Source organism: Apostichopus japonicus, chromosome 10, assembly GCF_037975245.1.
Source record: "Apostichopus japonicus isolate 1M-3 chromosome 10, ASM3797524v1, whole genome shotgun sequence".
Taxonomy (NCBI): domain Eukaryota; kingdom Metazoa; phylum Echinodermata; class Holothuroidea; order Aspidochirotida; family Stichopodidae; genus Apostichopus; species Apostichopus japonicus.
Window position 1 is genome coordinate 12024883 of NC_092570.1, and position 17716 is coordinate 12042598.

At 38.1% G+C, this 17716-nt stretch overlaps 1 protein-coding gene and 1 long non-coding RNA gene across 7 annotated transcripts in view; both read right to left on the bottom strand.

Moving 5' to 3' along the window:
* Positions 1-17716, bottom strand: part of LOC139975250 (uncharacterized) — a 231028-nt gene that overhangs the window by 153204 nt on the left and 60108 nt on the right. The window lies entirely within an intron of this gene.
* Positions 1-17716, bottom strand: part of LOC139975253 (uncharacterized) — a 99817-nt gene that overhangs the window by 27858 nt on the left and 54243 nt on the right. The gene's annotated exons all lie outside the window — the stretch shown is intronic.

Below are 17716 nucleotides of genomic sequence, written 5' to 3' on the forward strand. Positions count from 1 at the left end.
AAGATTTATTTTACCATTTCCAACAGCATAGATTAAGGTGATGTATATTAAATGTAAAGTAGAAGGTTTCTTTTTTTCAACTATTAGGGTCCCAATGTGTGTGAGAATTTAATGAACAGTCTAATATTAATTTTTGACCATCTTATTTTCACCGTTTCAAAGTTTTGATGTCATTCCAAATTGATGAACTGCTTAATCTCAAATACATCAGAGTAGAAAATGATCTTGTCCAACTTTTACAGGCTCCACCCATATGTGGAACCATAATGTTGGGCAAAAGGGGGGGGGGGGGGGATTGCTGAAGGGGGAAACTGGGAAAGCAGCTATATGTAGGTTAGAGCTATCATTAGGATCAAATATTTGAAAGCATAGGATTTTATGTGTATTCATCCTTGTTGAATGGGATGGAGGGTAGGGGAGTGGTGGGGGGTGTCCAATTGACTTGGCTGCCCTATTGGTCGTCTATTTGCTTTTCTACCTGCTACGTAAAGTTTGATATGTCCTGAAAATTACAGTTTGTACACTAGTTATCACTCTATCTAGATCATTGCATGTGGCAAGTGGTGTGGGTTACTATGGAATTAGGTACCGTATACAGGGTCAGACCTCCATAACGCCCTAATATTGTGATATTATGTATAAATAATGTTTTGATGTCATTCCACTAGTTGAGTGGAAATGAGGGGTGGGGATGATTGGAAAGCCCTAATCAGAATATATATGCTGTTGCATGTGCTGTATTCATACAATTTGATATATCATAGAGAAAATAGGGATGTACACTGTTATGGCTTTCTCCTATTGTTTGAGAAAGATTTTTTTACCATTTCCAACAGCATAGATTAAGGTGATGTATATTAAATGTAAAGTAGAAGGTTTTTTTTCCAACTATTAGGGTCCCCGTAATGTGTGTGAGAATTTAATGAACAGTCTAATATTAATTTTTGACCATCTTATTTTCACCGTTTCAAAGTTTTGATGTCATTCCAAATTGATGAACTGCTTAATCTCAAATACATCAGAGTAGAAAATGATCTTGTCCAACTTTTACAGGCTCCACCCATATGTGGAACCATAATGTTGGGCAAAAGGGGGGGGGGGATTGCTGAAGGGGGAAACTGGGAAAGCAGCTATATGTAGGTTAGAGCTATCATTAGGATCAAATATTTGAAAGCATAGGATTTTATGTGTATTCATCCTTGTTGAATGGGATGGAGGGTCGGGGAGGGGTGGGGGGTGTCCAATTGACTTGGCTGCCCTATTGGTCGTCTATTTGCTTTCTACCTGCTACGTAAAGTTTGATATGTCCTGAAAATTACAGTTTGTACACTATCACTCTATCTAGATCATTGCATGTGGCAAGTGGTGTGGGTTACTATGGAATCAGGTACGGAATACAGGGTCAGACCTCCATAACGCCCTAATAATGTGATATTATGTATAAATAATGTTTTGATGTCATTTCACTAGTTGAGTGGGAATGAGGGGTGGGGATGATTGGAAAGCCCTAATCAGAATATATATGCTGTTGCATGTGCTGTATTCATACAATTTGATATATCATAGAGAAAATAGGGATGTACACTGTTATGGCTTTCTCCTATTGTTTGAGAATTTTTTTTTTACCATTTCCAACAGCATAGATTAAGGTGATGTATATTAAATGTAAAGAAGAAGGTTTTTTTTCCAACTATTAGGGTCCCCATAATGTGTGTGAGAATTTAATGAACAGTCTAATATTAATTTTTGACCATCTTATTTTCACCGTTTCAAAGTTTTGATGTCATTCCAAATTGATGAACTGCTTAATCTCAAATACATCAGAGTAGAAAATGATCTTGTCCAACTTTTACAGGCTCCACCCATATGTGGAACCATAATGTTGGGCAAAAGGGGGGGGGGGGGATTGCTGAAGGGGGAAACTGGGAAAGCAGCTATATGTAGGTTAGAGCTATCATTAGGATCAAATATTTGAAAGCATAGGATTTTATGTGTATTCATCCTTGTTGAATGGGATGGAGGGTAGGGGAGTGGTGGGGGGTGTCCAATTGACTTGGCTGCCCTATTGGTCGTCTATTTGCTTTTCTACCTGCTACGTAAAGTTTGATATGTCCTGAAAATTACAGTTTGTACTTTGTACACTATCACTCTATCTAGATCATTGCATGTGGCAAGTGGTGTGGGTTACTATGGAATCAGGTACCGTATACAGGGTCAGACCCTCATAACGCCCTAATAATGTGATATTATGTATAAATAATGTTTTGATGTCATTCCACTAGTTGAGTGGGAATGAGGGGTGGGGATGATTGGAAAGCCCTAATCAGAATATATATGCTGTTGCATGTGCTGTATTCATACAATTTGATATATCATAGAGAAAATAGGGATGTACACTGTTATGGCTTTCTCCTATTGTTTGAGAAAGATTTATTTACCATTTCCAACAGCATAGATTAAGATGATGTATATTAAATGTAATGTCAAAGGGTTTTTTTTTTTTCAACTATTAGGGTCCCCATAATGTGTGTGAGAATTTAATGAACAGTCTAATATTAATTTTTGACCATCTTATTTTCACCGTTTCAAAGTTTTGATGTCATTCCAAATTGATGAACTGCTTAATCTCAAATGCATCAGTGTAGAAAATGATCTTGTCCAACTTTTACAGGCTCCACCCATATGTGGAACCATAATGTTGGGCAAAAGGGAGGGGGGGGGGTTGCTGGAGGGGGAAACTGGGAAAGCAGCTATATGTAGGTTAGAGCTATCATTAGGATCAAATATTTGAAAGCATAGGATTTTATGTGTATTCATCCTTGTTGAATGGGATGGAGGGTCGGGGAGGGGTGGGGGGTGTCCAATTGATTTGGCTGCCCTATTGGTCGTCTATTTGCTTTTCTACCTGCTACGTAAAGTTTGATATGTCCTGAAAATTACAGTTTGTACACTATCACTCTATCTAGATCATTGCATGTGGCAAGTGGTGTGGGTTACTATGGAATCAGGTACCGTATACAGGGTCAGACCTCCATAACGCCCTAATAATGTGATATTATGTATAAATAATGTTTTGATGTCATTTCACTAGTTGAGTGGGAATGAGGGGTGGGGATGATTGGAAAGCCCTAATCAGAATATATATGCTGTTGCATGTGCTGTATTCATACAATTTGATATATCATAGAGAAAATAGGGATGTACACTGTTATGGCTTTCTCCTATTGTTTGAGAAAGATTTTTTTTACCATTTCCAACAGCATAGAGTAAGGTGATGTATATTAAATGTAAAGTAGAAGGTTTTTTTTCCAACTATTAGGGTCCCCATAATGTGTGTGAGAATTTAATGAACAGTCTAATATTAATTTTTGACCATCTTATTTTCACCGTTTCAAAGTTTTGATGTCATTCCAAATTGATGAACTGCTTAATCTCAAATGCATCAGTGTAGAAAATGATCTTGTCCAACTTTTACAGGCTCCACCCATATGTGGAACCATAATGTTGGGCAAAAGGGAGGGGGGGGGGGTTGCTGGAGGGGGAAACTGGGAAAGCAGCTATATGTAGGTTAGAGCTATCATTAGGATCAAATATTTGAGATTTTATGTGTATTCATCCTTGTTGAATGGGATGGAGGGTCGGGGAGGGGTGGGGGGTGTCCAATTGACTTGGCTGCCCTATTGGTCGTCTATTTGCTTTTCTACCTGCTACGTAAAGTTTGATATGTCCTGAAAATTACAGTTTGTACACTATCACTCTATCTAGATCATTGCATGTGGCAAGTGGTGTGGGTTACTATGGAATCAGGTACCGTATACAGGGTCAGACCTCCATAACGCCCTAATAATGTGATATTATGTATAAATAATGTTTTGATGTCATTTCACTAGTTGAGTGGGAATGAGGGGTGGGGATGATTGGAAAGCCCTAATCAGAATATATATGCTGTTGCATGTGCTGTATTCATACAATTTGATATATCATAGAGAAAATAGGGATGTACACTGTTATGGCTTTCTCCTACTGTTTGAGAAAGATTTTTTTTACCATTTCCAACAGCATAGAGTAAGGTGATGTATATTAAATGTAAAGTAGAAGGTTTTTTTTCCAACTATTAGGGTCCCCATAATGTGTGTGAGAATTTAATGAACAGTCTAATATTAATTTTTGACCATCTTATTTTCACCGTTTCAAAGTTTTGATGTCATTCCAAATTGATGAACTGCTTAATCTCAAATGCATCAGTGTAGAAAATGATCTTGTCCAACTTTTACAGGCTCCACCCATATGTGGAACCATAATGTTGGGCAAAAGGGAGCGGGGGGGGGGGGGTTGCTGGAGGGGGAAACTGGGAAAGCAGCTATATGTAGGTTAGAGCTATCATTAGGATCAAATATTTGAGATTTTATGTGTATTCATCCTTGTTGAATGGGATGGAGGGTCGGGGAGGGGTGGGGGGTGTCCAATTGACTTGGCTGCCCTATTGGTCGTCTATTTGCTTTTCTACCTGCTACGTAAAGTTTGATATGTCCTGAAAATTACAGTTTGTACACTATCACTCTATCTAGATCATTGCATGTGGCAAGTGGTGTGGGTTACTATGGAATCAGGTACCGTATACAGGGTCAGACCTCCATAACGCCCTAATAATGTGATATTATGTATAAATAATGTTTTGATGTCATTTCACTAGTTGAGTGGGAATGAGGGGTGGGGATGATTGGAAAGCCCTAATCAGAATATATATGCTGTTGCATGTGCTGTATTCATACAATTTGATATATCATAGAGAAAATAGGGATGTACACTGTTATGGCTTTCTCCTATTGTTTGAGAAAGATTTTTTTACCATTTCCAACAGCATAGATTAAGGTGATGTATATTAAATGTAAAGTAGAAGGTTTTTTTTCTCCAACTATTAGGGTCCCCATAATGTGTGTGAGAATTTAATGAACAGTCTAATATTAATTTTTGACCATCTTATTTCCACCGTTTCAAAGTTTTGATGTCATTCCAAATTGATGAACTGCTTAATCTCAAATACATCAGTGTAGAAAATGATCTTGTCCAACTTTTACAGGCTCCACCCATATGTGGAACCATAATGTTGGGCAAAGGGGAGGGGGGGGGGGATTGCTGAAGGGGGAAACTGGGAAAGCAGCTATATGTAGGTTAGAGCTATCATCAGGATCAAATATTTGAAAGCATAGGATTTTATGTGTATTCATCCTTGTTGAATGGGATGGAGGGTAGGGGAGGGGTGGGGGGTGTCCAATTGACTTGGCTGCCCTATTGGTCGTCTATTTGCTTTTCTACCTGCTACGTAAAGTTTGATATGTCCTGAAAAATACAGTTTGTACACTATCACTCTATCTAGATCATTGCATGGGGCAAGTGGTGTGGGTTACTATGGAATCAGGTACTGATACAGGGTCAGACCCTCATAACGCCCTAATAATGTGATATTATGTATAAATAATGTTTTGATGTCATTCCACTAGTTGAGTGGGAATGAGGGGTGGGGATGATTGGAAAGCCCTAATCAGAATATATATGCTGTTGTATGTGCTGTATTCATATAATTTGATATATTATAGAGAAAATAGGGATGTACACTGTTATGGCTTTCTCCTATTGTTTGAGAAAGATTTTTTTTACCATTTCCAACAGCATAGATTAAGGTGATGTATATTAAATGTAATGTCAAAGGTTTTTTTCTCCAACTATTAGGGTCCCAATGTGTGTGAGAATTAATGAACAGTCTAATATTAATTTTTGACCATCTTATTTTCACCGTTTCAAAGTTTTGATGTCATTGCAAATTGATGAACTGCTTAATCTCAAATGCATCAGTGTAGAAAATGATCTTGTCCAACTTTTACAGGCTCCACCCATATGTGGAACCATAATGTTGGGCAAAAGGGAGGGGGGGGGGGGGTTTCTGGAGGGGGAAACTGGGAAAGCAGCTATATGTAGGTTAGAGCTATCATTAGGATCAAATATTTGAAAGCATAGGATTTTATGTGTATTCATCCTTGTTGAATGGGATGGAGGGTAGGGGAGGGGTGGGGGGTGTCCAATTGACTTGGCTGCCCTATTGGTCGTCTATTTGCTTTTCTACCTGCTACGTAAAGTTTGATATGTCCTGAAAATTACAGTTTGTACACTATCACTCTATCTAGATCATTGCATGGGGCAAGTGGTGTGGGTTACTATGGAATCAGGTACCGTATACAGGGTCAGACCCTCATAACGCCCTAATAATGTGATATTATGTATAAATAATGTTTTGATGTCATTCCACTAGTTGAGTGGGAATGAGGGGTGGGGATGATTGGAAAGCCCTAATCAGAATATATATGCTGTTGTATGTGCTGTATTCATATAATTTGATATATTATAGAGAAAATAGGGATGTACACTGTTATGGCTTTCTCCTATTGTTTGAGAAAGATGTTTTTTACCATTTCCAACAGCATAGATTAAGGTGATGTATATTAAATGTAAAGTAGAAGGTTTTTTTTCTCCAACTATTAGGGTCCCCATAATGTGTGTGAGAATTTAATGAACAGTCTAATATTAATTTTTGACCATCTTATTTTCACCGTTTCAAAGTTTTGATGTCATTCCAAATTGATGAACTGCTTAATCTCAAATACATCAGAGTAGAAAATGATCTTGTCCAACTTTCACAGGCTCCACCCATATGTGGAACCATAATGTTGGGCAAAGGGGGGGGGGGGGGATTGCTGAAGGGGGAAACTGGGAAAGCAGCTATATGTAGGTTAGAGCTATCATTAGGATCAAATATTTGAAAGCATAGGATTTTATGTGTATTCATCCTTGTTGAATGGAATGGAGGGTAGGGGAGGGGTGGGGGGTGTCCAATTGACTTGGATGCCCTATTGGTCGTCTATTTGCTTTTCTACCTGCTACGTAAAGTTTGATATGTCCTGAAAAATACAGTTTGTACACTATCACTCTATCTAGATCATTGCATGGGGCAAGTGGTGTGGGTTACTATGGAATCAGGTACCGTATACAGGGTCAGACCCTCATAACGCCCTAATAATGTGATATTATGTATAAATAATGTTTTGATGTCATTCCACTAGTTGAGTGGGAATGAGGGGTGGGGATGTTTGGAAAGCCCTAATCAGAATATATATGCTGTTGCATGTGCTGTATTCATACAATTTGATATATTATAGAGAAAATAGGGATGTACACTGTTATGGCTTTCTCCTATTGTTTGAGAAAGATTTTTTTTACCATTTCCAACAGCATAGATTAAGGTGATGTATATTAAATGTAATGTCAAAGGTTTTTTTCTCCAACTATTAGGGTCCCAATGTGTGTGAGAATTAATGAACAGTCTAATATTAATTTTTGACCATCTTATTTTCACCGTTTCAAAGTTTTGATGTCATTCCAAATTGATGAACTGCTTAATCTCAAATGCATCAGTGTAGAAAATGATCTTGTCCAACTTTTACAGGCTCCACCCATATGTGGAACCATAATGTTGGGCAAAAGGGAGGGGGGGGGTTGCTGGAGGGGGAAACTGGGAAAGCAGCTATATGTAGGTTAGAGCTATCATTAGGATCAAATATTTGAAAGCATAGGATTTTATGTGTATTCATCCTTGTTGAATGGGATGGAGGGTAGGGGAGGGGTGGGGGGTGTCCAATTGACTTGGCTGCCCTATTGGTCGTCTATTTGCTTTTCTACCTGCTACGTAAAGTTTGATATGTCCTGAAAATTACAGTTTGTACACTATCACTCTATCTAGATCATTGCATGGGGCAAGTGGTGTGGGTTACTATGGAATCAGGTACCGTATACAGGGTCAGACCCTCATAACGCCCTAATAATGTGATATTATGTATAAATAATGTTTTGATGTCATTCCACTAGTTGAGTGGGAATGAGGGGTGGGGATGATTGGAAAGCCCTAATCAGAATATATATGCTGTTGTATGTGCTGTATTCATATAATTTGATATATTATAGAGAAAATAGGGATGTACACTGTTATGGCTTTCTCCTATTGTTTGAGAAAGATGTTTTTTACCATTTCCAACAGCATAGATTAAGGTGATGTATATTAAATGTAAAGTAGAAGGTTTTTTTTCTCCAACTATTAGGGTCCCCATAATGTGTGTGAGAATTTAATGAACAGTCTAATATTAATTTTTGACCATCTTATTTTCACCGTTTCAAAGTTTTGATGTCATTCCAAATTGATGAACTGCTTAATCTCAAATACATCAGAGTAGAAAATGATCTTGTCCAACTTTCACAGGCTCCACCCATATGTGGAACCATAATGTTGGGCAAAGGGGGGGGGGGATTGCTGAAGGGGGAAACTGGGAAAGCAGCTATATGTAGGTTAGAGCTATCATTAGGATCAAATATTTGAAAGCATAGGATTTTATGTGTATTCATCCTTGTTGAATGGAATGGAGGGTAGGGGAGGGGTGGGGGGTGTCCAATTGACTTGGCTGCCCTATTGGTCGTCTATTTGCTTTTCTACCTGCTACGTAAAGTTTGATATGTCCTGAAAAATACAGTTTGTACACTATCACTCTATCTAGATCATTGCATGGGGCAAGTGGTGTGGGTTACTATGGAATCAGGTACCGTATACAGGGTCAGACCCTTATAACGCCCTAATAATGTGATATTATGTATAAATAATGTTTTGATGTCATTCCACTAGTTGAGTGGGAATGAGGGGTGGGGATGTTTGGAAAGCCCTAATCAGAATATATATGCTGTTGCATGTGCTGTATTCATACAATTTGATATATTATAGAGAAAATAGGGATGTACACTGTTATGGCTTTCTCCTATTGTTTGAGAAAGATTTTTTTTACCATTTCCAACAGCATAGATTAAGGTGATGTATATTAAATGTAATGTCAAAGGTTTTTTTCTCCAACTATTAGGGTCCCAATGTGTGTGAGAATTAATGAACAGTCTAATATTAATTTTTGACCATCTTATTTTCACCGTTTCAAAGTTTTGATGTCATTGCAAATTGATGAACTGCTTAATCTCAAATGCATTAGTGTAGAAAATGATCTTGTCCAACTTTTACAGGCTCCACCCATATGTGGAACCATAATGTTGGGCAAAAGGGAGGGGGGGGGGTTGCTGGAGGGGGAAACTGGGGAAGCAGCTATATGTAGGTTAGAGCTATCATTAGGATCAAATATTTGAAAGCATAGGATTTTATGTGTATTCATCCTTGTTGAATGGGATGGAGGGTAGGGGAGTGGTGGGGGGTGTCCAATTGACTTGGCTGCCCTATTGGTCGTCTATTTGCTTTTCTACCTGCTACGTAAAGTTTGATATGTCCTGAAAATTACAGTTTGTACACTATCACTCTATCTAGATCATTGCATGGGGCAAGTGGTGTGGATTACTATGGAATCAGGTACCGTATACAGGGTCAGACCCTCATAACGCCCTAATAATGTGATATTATGTATAAATAATGTTTTGATGTCATTCCACTAGTTGAGTGGGAATGAGGGGTGGGGATGATTGGAAAGCCCTAATCAGAATATATATGCTGTTGTATGTGCTGTATTCATATAATTTGATATATTATAGAGAAAATAGGGATGTACACTGTTATGGCTTTCTCCTATTGTTTGAGAAAGATGTTTTTTACCATTTCCAACAGCATAGATTAAGGTGATGTATATTAAATGTAAAGTAGAAGGTTTTTTTTCTCCAACTATTAGGGTCCCCATAATGTGTGTGAGAATTTAATGAACAGTCTAATATTAATTTTTGACCATCTTATTTTCACCGTTTCAAAGTTTTGATGTCATTCCAAATTGATGAACTGCTTAATCTCAAATACATCAGAGTAGAAAATGATCTTGTCCAACTTTCACAGGCTCCACCCATATGTGGAACCATAATGTTGGGCAAAAGGGGTGGGGGGGGATTGCTGAACGGGGAAACTGGGAAAGCAGCTATATGTAGGTTAGAGCTATCATTAGGATCAAATATTTGAAAGCATAGGATTTTATGTGTATTCATCCTTGTTGAATGGGATGGAGGGTAGGGGAGGGGTGGGGGTGTCCAATTGACTTGGCTGCCCTATTGGTCGTCTATTTGCTTTTCTACCTGCTACGTAAAGTTTGATATGTCCTGAAAATTACAGTTTGTACACTATCACTCTATCTAGATCATTGCATGTGGCAAGTGGTGTGGGTTACTATGGAATCAGGTACCGTATACAGGGTCAGACCCTTATAACGCCCTAATAATGTGATATTATGTATAAATAATGTTTTGATGTCATTCCACTAGTTGAGTGGGAATGAGGGGTGGGGATGTTTGGAAAGCCCTAATCAGAATATATATGCTGTTGCATGTGCTGTATTCATACAATTTGATATATTATAGAGAAAATAGGGATGTACACTGTTATGGCTTTCTCCTATTGTTTGAGAAAGATTTTTTTGACCATTTCCAACAGCATAGATTAAGGTGATGTATATTAAATGTAATGTCAAAGGGTTTTTTCTCCAACTATTAGGGTCCCAATGTGTGTGAGAATTAATGAACAGTCTAATATTAATTTTTGACCATCTTATTTTCACCGTTTCAAAGTTTTGATGTCATTGCAAATTGATGAACTGCTTAATCTCAAATGCATCAGTGTAGAAAATGATCTTGTCCAACTTTTACAGGCTCCACCCATATGTGGAACCATAATGTTGGGCAAAAGGGAGGGGGGGGGGGGTTTCTGGAGGGGGAAACTGGGAAAGCAGCTATATGTAGGTTAGAGCTATCATTAGGATCAAATATTTGAAAGCATAGGATTTTATGTGTATTCATCCTTGTTGAATGGGATGGAGGGTCGGGGAGGGGTGGGGGGTGTCCAATTGACTTGGCTGCCCTATTGGTCGTCTATTTGCTTTTCTACCTGCTACGTAAAGTTTGATATGTCCTGAAAATTACAGTTTGTACACTATCACTCTATCTAGATCATTGCATGGGGCAAGTGGTGTGGGTTACTATGGAATCAGGTACCGTATACAGGGTCAGACCCTCATAACGCCCTAATAATGTGATATTATGTATAAATAATGTTTTGATGTCATTCCACTAGTTGAGTGGGAATGAGGGGTGGGGATGATTGGAAAGCCCTAATCAGAATATATATGCTGTTGTATGTGCTGTATTCATATAATTTGATATATTATAGAGAAAATAGGGATGTACACTGTTATGGCTTTCTCCTATTGTTTGAGAAAGATTTTTTTACCATTTCCAACAGCATAGATTAAGGTGATGTATATTAAATGTAAAGTAGAAGGTTTTTTTTCTCCAACTATTAGGGTCCCCATAATGTGTGTGAGAATTTAATGAACAGTCTAATATTAATTTTTGACCATCTTATTTTCACCGTTTCAAAGTTTTGATGTCATTCCAAATTGATGAACTGCTTAATCTCAAATACATCAGTGTAGAAAATGATCTTGTCCAACTTTTACAGGCTCCACCCATATGTGGAACCATCATGTGGGGCAAAAGGGGGGGGGGGTGTTGCTGGAGGGGGAAACTGGGAAAGCAGCTATATGTAGGTTCTAGGGCTATCATTAGGATCAAATATTTGAAAGCATAGGATTTTATGTGTATTCATCCTTGTTGAATGGGATGGAGGGTCGGGGAGGGGTGAGGGGGTGTCCAATTGACTTGGCTGCCCTCTTGGTCGTCTATTTGCTTTTCTCCTTGCTACGTAAAGTTTGATATGTCTTGAAAATTACAGTTTGTACACTATCACTCTATTTAGATCATTGCATGTGGCAAGTGGTGTGGGTTACTATGGAATCAGGTACCGTATACAGGGTCAGACCTCCATAACGCCCTAATAATGTGATATTATGTATAAATAATGTTTTGATGTCATTCCACTAGTTGAGTGGGAATGAGGGGTGGGGATGATTGGAAAGCCCTAATCAGAATATATATGCTGTTGCATGTGCTACATTCATACAATTTGATATATTATAGAGAAAATAGGGATGTACACTGTTATGGCTTTCTCCTATTGTTTGAGAAATTTTTTTTTTCACCATTTCCAACAGCATAGATTAAGGTGATGTATATTAAATGTAAAGTAGAATGTTTTTTTTTTTTCCCAACTATTAGGGTCCCCATAATGTGTGTGAGAATTTAATGAACAGTCTAATATTAGTTTTTGACCATCTTATTTCCACCTTTTCAAAGTTTCGATGTCATTCCAAATTGGTGAACTGCTTAATCTCAAATACATCAGTGTAGAAAATAACCTTGTCCAACTTTTACAGGCTCCACCCATATGTGGAACCATCATGTGGGGCAAAAGGGGGGGGTGTTGCTGGAGGGGGAAACTGGGAAAGCAGCTATTTGTAGGTTCTAGGGCTATCATTAGGATCAGATATTTGAAAGCATAGAATTTTATGTGTATTCATCCTTGTTGAATGGGATGGAGGGTCGAGGAGGGGTGGTCCAAGTGACTTACGTGCCCTCTTGGTCGTCTATTTGCTTTTCTACCTGCTACGTAAAGTTTGATATGTCCTGAAAATTACAGTTTGTACACTATCACTCTATCTAGCTCATTGCATATGTCAAGTGGTGTGGGTTACTATGGAATTAGGTACCCTATACAGGGTCAGACCTCCATAACGCCCTAATATTGTGATATTATGTATAAATAATGTTTTGATGTCATTCCTCTAGTTGAGTGGGAATGAGGGGTGGGGATGATTGGAAAGCCCTAATCAGAATATTTGCTGTTGCATGTGCTGTATTCATACAATTTGATATATCATAGAGAAAATAGGGATGTACACTGTTATGGCTTTCTCCTATTGTTTGAGAAAGATTTTTTTACCATTTCCAACAGCATAGATTAAGGTGATGTATATTAAATGTAAAGTAGAAGGTTTTTTTTCCAACTATTAGGGTCCCCATAATGTGTGTGAGAATTTAATGAACAGTCTAATATTAATTTTTGACCATCTTATTTTCACCGTTTCAAAGTTTTGATGTCATTCCAAATTGATGAACTGCTTAATCTCAAATACATCAGAGTAGAAAATGATTTTGTCCAACTTTTACAGGCTCCACCCATATGTGGAACCATAATGTTGGGCAAAAGGGGGGGGGGATTGCTGAAGGGGGAAACTGGGAAAGCAGCTATATGTAGGTTAGAGCTATCATTAGGATCAAATATTTGAAAGCATAGGATTTTATGTGTATTCATCCTTGTTGAATGGGATGGAGGGTAGGGGAGGGGAGAGGGGGGTCCAATTGACTTGGCTGCCCTATTGGTCGTCTATTTGCTTTCTACCTGCTACGTAAAGTTTGATATGTCCTGAAAATTACAGTTTGTACACTATCACTCTATCTAGATCATTGCATGTGGCAAGTGGTGTGGGTTACTATGGAATCAGGTACCGTATACAGGGTCAGACCTCCATAACGCCCTAATAATGTGATATTATGTATAAATAATGTTTAGATGTCATTTCACTAGTTGTGTGGGAATGAGGGGTGGGGATGATTGGAAAGCCCTAATCAGAATATATATGCTGTTGCATGTGCTGTATTCATACAATCTGATATATCATAGAGAAAATAGGGATGTACACTGTTATGGCTTTCTCCTATTGTTTGAGAAAGATTTTTTTACCATTTCCAACAGCATAGATTAAGGTGATGTATATTAAATGTAAAGTAGAAGGTTTTTTTTCCAACTATTAGGGTCCCCATAATGTGTGTGAGAATTTAATGAACAGTCTAATATTAATTTTTGACCATCTTATTTTCACCGTTTCAAAGTTTTGATGTCATTCCAAATTGATGAACTGCTTAATCTCAAATACATCAGAGAAGAAAATGATCTTGTCCAACTTTTACAGGCTCCACCCATATGTGGAACCATACTGTTGGGCAAAAGGGAGGGGGGGGGGGATTGCTGAAGGGGGAAACTGGGAAAGCAGCTATATGTAGGTTAGAGCTATCATTAGGATCAAATATTTGAAAGCATAGGATTTTATGTGTATTCATCCTTGTTGAATGGGATGGAGGGTCGGGGAGGGGAGAGGGGGGGTCCAATTGACTTGGCTGCCCTATTGGTCGTCTATTTGCTTTTCTACCTGCTACGTAAAGTTTGATATGTCCTGAAAATTACAGTTTGTACACTATCACTCTATCTAGATCATTGCATATGTCAAGTGGTGTGGGTTACTATGGAATTAGGTACCCTATACAGGGTCAGACCTCCATAACGCCCTAATATTGTGATATTATGTATAAATAATGTTTTGATGTCATTCCACTAGTTGAGTGGGAATGAGGGGTGGGGATGATTGGAAAGCCCTAATCAGAATATATATGCTGTTGCATGTGCTGTATTCATACAATTTGATATATCATAGAGAAAATAGGGATGTACACTGTTATGGCTTTCTCCTATTGTTTGAGAAAGATTTTTTTACCATTTCCAACAGCATAGATTAAGGTGATGTATATTAAATGTAATGTCAAAGGTTTTTTTTTTTCAACTATTAGGGTCCCCATAATGTGTGTGAGAATTTAATGAACAGTCTAATATTAATTTTTGACCATCTTATTTTCACCGTTTCAAAGTTTTGATGTCATTCCAAATTGATGAACTGCTTAATCTCAAATACATCAGTGTAGAAAATGATCTTGTCCAACTTTTACAGGCTCCACCCATATGTGGAACCATAATGTTGGGCAAAAGGGGGGGGGGGGATTGCTGAAGGGGGAAACTGGGAAAGCAGCTATATGTAGGTTAGAGCTATCATTAGGATCAAATATTTGAAAGCATAGGATTTTATGTGTATTCATCCTTGTTGAATGGGATGGAGGGTAGGGGAGGGGTGGGGGGTGTCCAATTGACTTGGATGCCCTATTGGTCGTCTATTTGCTTTTCTACCTGCTACGTAAAGTTTGATATGTCCTGAAAATTACAGTTTGTACACTATCACTCTATCTAGATCATTGCATGGGGCAAGTGGTGTGGGTTACTATGGAATCAGGTACCGTATACAGGGTCAGACCCTCATAACGCCCTAATAATGTGATATTATGTATAAATAATGTTATGATATCATTCCACTAGTTGAGTGGGAATGAGGGGTGGGGATGATTGGTAAACCCTAATCAGAATATATATACTGTTGCATGTGCTGTATTCATACAATTTGATATATTATAGAGAAAATAGGGATGTACACTGTTATGGCTTTCTCCTATTGTTTGAGAAAGATTTTTTTTACCATTTCCAACAGCATAGATTAAGGTGATGTATCTTAAATGTAATGTCAAAGGGTTTTTTTTTTCAACTATAAGGGTCCCAATGTGTGTGAGAATTAATGAACAGTCTAATATTAGTTTTTGACCATCTTATTTTCACCGTTTCAAAGTTTTGATGTCATTCCAAATTGATGAAGTGCTTAATCTCAAATGCATCAGTGTAGAAAATGATCTTGTCCAACTTTTACAGGCTCCACCCATATGTGGAACCATAATGTTGGGCAAAAAGGTGGGGGGGGGGGGTTGCTGGAGGGGGAAACTGGGAAAGCAGCTATATGTAGGTTAGAGCTATCATTAGGATCAAATATTTGAAAGCATAGGATTTTATGTGTATTCATCCTTGTTGAATGGGATGGAGGGTCGGGGAGGGGTGGGGGGTGTCCAATTGACTTGGCTGCCCTATTGGTCGTCTATTTGCTTTTCTACCTGCTACGTAAAGTTTGATATGTCCTGAAAATTACAGTTTGTACACTATCACTCTATCTAGATCATTGCATGTGGCAAGTGGTGTGGGTTACTATGGAATTTGTTACCGTACACAGGGTCAGACCTCCATAACGCCCTAATAATGTGATATTATGTATAAATAATGTTTTGATGTCATTTCACTAGTTGAGTGGGAATGAGGGGTGGGGATGATTGGAAAGCCCTAATCAGAATATATATGCTGTTGCATAGTGCTGTATTCATACAATTTGATATATCATAGAGAAAATAGGGATGTACACTGTTATGGCTTTCTCCTATTGTTTGAGAAAGATTTTTTTACCATTTCCAACAGCATAGATTAAGGTGATGTATATTAAATGTAAAGTAGAAGGTTTTTTTCCAACTATTAGGGTCCCCATAATGTGTGTGAGAATTTAATGAACAGTCTAATATTAATTTTTGACCATCTTATTTTCACCGTTTCAAAGTTTTGATGTCATTCCAAATTGATGAACTGCTTAATCTCAAATACATCAGTGTAGAAAATGATCTTGTCCAACTTTTACAGGCTCCACCCATATGTGGAACCATAATGTTGGGCAAAAAGGGGGGGGGGGGATTGCTGAAGGGGGAAACTGGGAAAGCAGCTATATGTAGGTTAGAGCTATCATTAGGATCAAATATTTGAAAGCATAGGATTTTATGTGTATTCATCCTTGTTGAATGGGATGGAGGGTAGGGGAGGGGTGGGGGGTGTCCAATTGACTTGGCTGCCCTATTGGTCGTCTATTTGCTTTTCTACCTGCTACGTAAAGTTTGATATGTCCTGAAAATTACAGTTTGTACACTATCACTCTATCTAGATCATTGCATGGGGCAAGTGGTGTGGGTTACTATGGAATCAGGTACCGTATACAGGGTCAGACCCTCATAATGCCCTAATAATGTGATATTATGTATAAATAATGTTTTGATGTCATTCCACTAGTTGAGTGGGAATGAGGGGTGGGGATGATTGGAAAGCCCTAATCAGAATATATATGCTGTTGCATGTGCTGTATTCATACAATTTGATATATTGTAGAGAAAACAGGGATGTACACTGTTATGGCTTTCTCCTATTGTTTGAGAAAGATTTTTTTTACCATTTCCAACAGCATAGATTAAGGTGATGTATATTAAATGTAAGGTAGAATGTTTTTTTTTCTCCAACTATTAGGGTCCCCATAATGTGTGTGAGAATTTAATGAACAGTCTAATATTAGTTTTTGACCATCTTATTTTCACCGTTTCAAAGTTTTGATGTCATTCCAAATTGATGAACTGCTTAATCTCAAATTCATCAGTGTAGAAAATGATCTTGTTCAACTTTTACAGGCTCCACCCATATGTGGAACCATAATGTTGGGCAAAAGGGAGGGGGGGGGGGTTGCTGGAGGGGGAAACTGGGAAAGCAGCTATATGTAGGTTAGAGCTATCATTAGGATCAAATATTTGAAAGCATAGGATTTTATGTGTATTCATCCTTGTTGAATGGGATGGAGGGTCGGGGAGGGATGGGGGGTGTCCAATTGACTTGGCTGCCCTATTGGTCGTCTATTTGCTTTTCTACCTGCTACGTAAAGTTTGATATGTCCTGAAAATTACAGTTTGTACACTATCACTCTATCTAGATCATTGCATGTGGCAAGTGGTGTGGGTTACTATGGAATCAGGTACCGTATACAGGGTCAGACCCTCATAACGCCCTAATAATTTGATATTATGTATAAATAATGTTTTGATGTCATTCCACTAGTTGAGTGGGAATGAGGGGTGGGGATGATTGGTAAACCCTAATCAGAATATATATGCTGTTGCATGTGCTGTATTCATACAATTTGATATATTATAGAGAAAATAGGGATGTACACTGTTATGGCTTTCTCCT